The 4601-nt window shown below is 39.5% G+C and overlaps 1 long non-coding RNA gene across 1 annotated transcript in view; it reads right to left on the reverse strand.

The window, feature by feature from the left end:
• The window catches only part of LOC106964566 (uncharacterized), a 10265-nt gene extending 7146 nt beyond the window's left edge, over nt 1–3119 (reverse strand). Inside the window, exon 1 of the long non-coding RNA XR_001428451.1 lies at nt 3105–3119. This is a non-coding gene — a long non-coding RNA (uncharacterized LOC106964566). The remainder of the gene's footprint in view (nt 1–3104) is intronic.
• Between the last annotated feature and the right edge of the window lie 1482 nt (nt 3120–4601).

Here is a 4601-nt window from a genome sequence, read left to right on the forward strand (position 1 = left end):
CTTTCATGTTTTTTAGAGAAATGTATATTGGTACATCATCTCCAAAGCATTGAATGTGACATTTCCTAAAAATGAGTCCAAGAGGCAACACTTTCAACATAAACAAAATACAGCCTAAGATCAAACCCTGAGGGACTCTATAACTTTGGTTTGCTGCCACATAAGAACAATGATGGAGATGAACAGAGAAACTTCTTTTTTTTTATTCAGATACAGCAAGAACCAATTTTTACATGAAATCATTTGGCATGTTGTTTTACTTGCTGTTTACAGTCTTCTGCCTACAGTCTTCTGCTTGAGCATTTTAAAAACATACAGAGAATGTTTGACCATTCCATTGGCCTTATTGACAGTCACCTGACAGAAATTGTGTGGAGAGAGAAGGTGGGGAAGGGATGCAGAAAAAGCCTCAGGGTCTGGAATTGAATATACTGAATATGTGGTGCTCACTGTGAGCACCACATATTCCAGGGTTCAATTCCACATATTCCAGGGTTCAATTCCACATATCCTGGGTTCAATTCCAGGCAGGAGACACCAGGCAGGAGACCTATATTCTAATTTATAGGTCTCCTATACCGGGACGCTGAACATGACTGCACAGCGTCCCGGTATTTCAGAAACCGTGACTCCTGGAACTCTAACAAAGTTCCCTTTGGAAGAGAAACAAGTGGAGAGATTGCTGTTGAAAAGCTCATTCTTGTCAAACCAAGGGACTACGGTTTAGACCCTTATTTACGTTAGCGATGGTAGGACAGAACAACCTTTTTTCGGCCTCTCTTTCAAACGACCAGCTGGCAGTTGGATAGCATCTAATGGCTTTTAGACCACTGTAAATGTCACATAAATACAAATAAGCAGTGACCTATTTAAATGGGTTTCTGAGGTCTTCTTCATATTTAGGTTATGGAGGAGACAACATGGTGACCGTATGAAGTTTTATGTTGCTTGTGGACTTAAGTTGAGGTCACTGCAGATGGAGTAAGTGACAAAGTCTGTTCATCAGGAACTACTTTACGTCAAAATGGACTCACAGACATATTAAAGTAGAAACTATGTCATTTAGTCCCTGCTAACAGCACTGATGTAGAGTATGTGTTTACAGACCTGCAGAGCAGGGGAGTGTGATTAGATAAGGACTGCAACTAACAATTATTTTACTAATTGATTATTCTATTCAGAACTGGCACATTCTGCAGATTTTTAGTTTAACCACTATTTTATGCAATATTAGAAATACATACAAAGATGCAAATTATCAATTAATCCAATTTCTTTTTTAAATAAAAAAAACATTTTATTGCTAAGATGAAATAACAGCGTTCATTTAGTGAATGCTTCATCACCAGTAGTAAAGGATGCATCTGCAGGTAAAAAGCTCTTCACCCTATGAAAAGCTAAGCCATTTTTCCTCGACTTAACATCATCAACATAGTGACAGACTGATGTGGTGTCTCAATTTTGGATTTACTGATTAATAATTAAATAGTAAAAGGCGACTAATAAGGGATTTATTTGCAGAATTTAAACCACGTGAAGCTAAAACTGCCACTAGATTAGCTGTGGGTAAAACAGATTTACAGACAGTGAGTGGGGTTTTTTTTTTAATGCAAAATGCTTATATTTTTTAACAGTTCGGGGTTAATTACTGCTTTGATTATGTTGTTCTCTCTGCAAATGACCATTTTGTGGGTATGTATACTCCAGTTAACGATTAATCGGTTACTATATTAGTTGACGATAATTTCGGTAATTGATTAATCCGATTATTGGCTTCAGCCCTAGATTGAATGTGGAGATGCATGCTACCACAAGATGGCCCTTGCCCTGCCAACCAGGCTGCCTGCCCCCTCCGAGAAGATCACAGCATGAAGTAACTGTACGTGTTCACAGTCAATGTCGTTCATTTTATTAGAATAAATGACGGCAGATTGTGAGCCATTTCTGTTCCTACGCAGCTGCTTCTGTTTTATTACAAAATCAGTGGCTCCACCGAACACCTGGGCCAGGGAGTAAAAATATGTTTTAAAACAAGATTTACAACCAAGTACTGATGAAAACTGTCTTATTTGTAGAGACAAACCGATCCAGCGTGTCGGAGCGCCGCTGCAAAAGTGCTTTCCCCCTCCAGATTTACAGCAAACCTCAACAGCAGATACTTGTATTACAGCTTAGCCTCACAGATTACAGATATCTATTCAGAACTACTCTAAGACCTGAGATGACTGGGTTTTACTGCATCTTTGTCAAACTTGACCTTTTTGACAACTCAGTCTAGCTATCAAAAAAACAATGAATCAGAGCAGACATCTTCACCGCTGTTGCTTCACATTCTTTCACTCAGCTCTCACTCCTCCTCTGCCATGCAGAAACAGCTGGCTGTCTGGAGCTACTGGAGTTAATCCTTCCAGGACAGCTATGACATTTGGCACACACACAGGCTAAGTCAGACACACACACACACACACACACACACACATTCCTGTGTTTATTCCCAATCTGCTTGACCGTAGCATTTGCAACATGCTGCAGGTCAATATCAGCAGAGGTTAACTGCTGAATCTGCAGAAAATTACCAGCCTGTCACTGGTTTTAAACCACCTTCGAACAGTTTAGACGTCTTTATGACCGTTTAATATCTTCTGTGGTCTACATACAGTTAGATCATTCATCTGCTTAACTGGACCCTGGAAACACCTGAGCGTCTGTCTGTGTTATGTTCCCATAGTGACAAGTGTCATCCAACCAGGGTGTGTCCAAGGCTCAATGCTGACTGGTATGTGTGCCTGTGTGTGCGCATACACTTTGCATACTTCACAGAAATGGCACACTGGAGCTTTGCAGGGCAACTTGGTCAACTCTAAATCATCCCCACCTGTGGGCGAGTATAAATACACCCCTAGAAATAGTCAGAGCCAAAATAAGCGGAGAATTAGGGGACAGGAAGACGACAAAGCAAAAACACTGCAGGGGATATTAAGACTTAGGAGGCCAGTATTAACCCAGTGGAGACAGTTCACACCACCGACGGGAAACGAAATCTGTTAAATACTGCATCTAAAAGAGAGACATCTAAAAGTTTCAGGACACCGGCTCTTGAGGACTGGAGTCAAAGACTCTTTAAAACGGTGCAAATTGTCATTTTTTTCATCATTTTGAAACAGTAACTGCAAAGTGTCAGTTTAAATCTCCCTCCTGTGTATAAAAGCCTGGTACACAGAGAACCAGCTGTGACATGGAGTGACGAAATGGTTGTTATTTTGCCACCTCACTCTGTGAGAAAGATGGTGACTGAGGTAAAGAAATCTCCAAAGCTTCAGTGGATATCCAGCCACCACTAATTTAACATCCGTCTCTGTAGTAAGAGGAGATGGGAATACTTAACGCCTCCATTTAGTGCACGCACACACACCCACACACACACACACCCACAGTTTGGACAGATGGACACACACATCGTAAAATAAAGCAGTTGTGATTGAGATTTGCTGAGCTGAAATCAGAGGGTGTGTTCACCTCCTATATTGCCTGTCATTGCATCTGATTTGATTCATACACATATATTATTCTGCATACTCGGTAGCCAAGCAACGACATTTCGTTGCCAAAGTCACCATTGTGTGTGACAATAAAGTAAGTTTAAGTCTAAAATAAGCTCAATAATTACTATTTGGATGATTTTGTTTTGTTTTTCTCGTGTCTTTTTTATTTTCTTTTATTATTATTAATTATTATTATTATTAATATTGTTATCATTTATTTATTTATTTATTTTTATCAATGACTGGATTATAAAAACCTCCAGTCTGGTGCTTTGGTCTCAACTAGACCCTTTTTTTGAAGGACAATTTTGTTCATAGAAACTTCAGTGTCCATTTTATTTGTTGTTTTGGTTGTTTCATTTATTTGGAATATTTAAAATATCTTCTAGATCCAGTGTTACATGTTAGTTAGAAATGACAGTTTATTGGTCTTTTAGAGTGCATTCTTGCATTATTATGCCATTACCACCATATTACTTGAAAATGGTCTCAAAACAACAATGTTATTGTTTATCACAATAACTTATGGGACAATTTATCGTCCAGTAAAATGTGATACAGTGACAGGCCTACACACTTGCTGCCTCCAGGCCTGCAATGGTAGCTGTTGCTGCCATTCACCCTGTCTGCGCAGAGCAGAGCACCACACAGACAGAGGTGACTCAAGTTACCATTACTGGCTTTAAAATACCCCTGAAGCCTTTGGCTGGGTTTTCATAGCAAACATAACTTGAAATATGCTCTGCTTTTACATTTGTCTAAATGTAAAATGTAAAAGGGGGGATGTTTTAAAATCCCCCCTTTTCCTTCAGTTTAAGTCTTTGCAGCAGCTTTTCCTCTTGGATTTCTCTTTGAGTTTCAGCGCACACAACCAGCACCTCCACTTTGCACGAACTGTCTGCAGCCCACGCTACCTACACAAAACACTAGAAAGAAAGTGTTCCCATTTAAAAAAAAACAAACAGACACAAAAAAACACCATCTTCTGGAGGTAGATTATGCATGATCAGGCTGTAAATGTTTCATAGACCCAGACTTCCTGAAACATTGGATGACATG

This window comes from Poecilia latipinna, unplaced genomic scaffold (assembly GCF_001443285.1).
Source record: "Poecilia latipinna isolate Pla-1442-1.1 unplaced genomic scaffold, P_latipinna-1.0 Scaffold1691, whole genome shotgun sequence".
Lineage (NCBI taxonomy): Eukaryota > Metazoa > Chordata > Actinopteri > Cyprinodontiformes > Poeciliidae > Poecilia > Poecilia latipinna.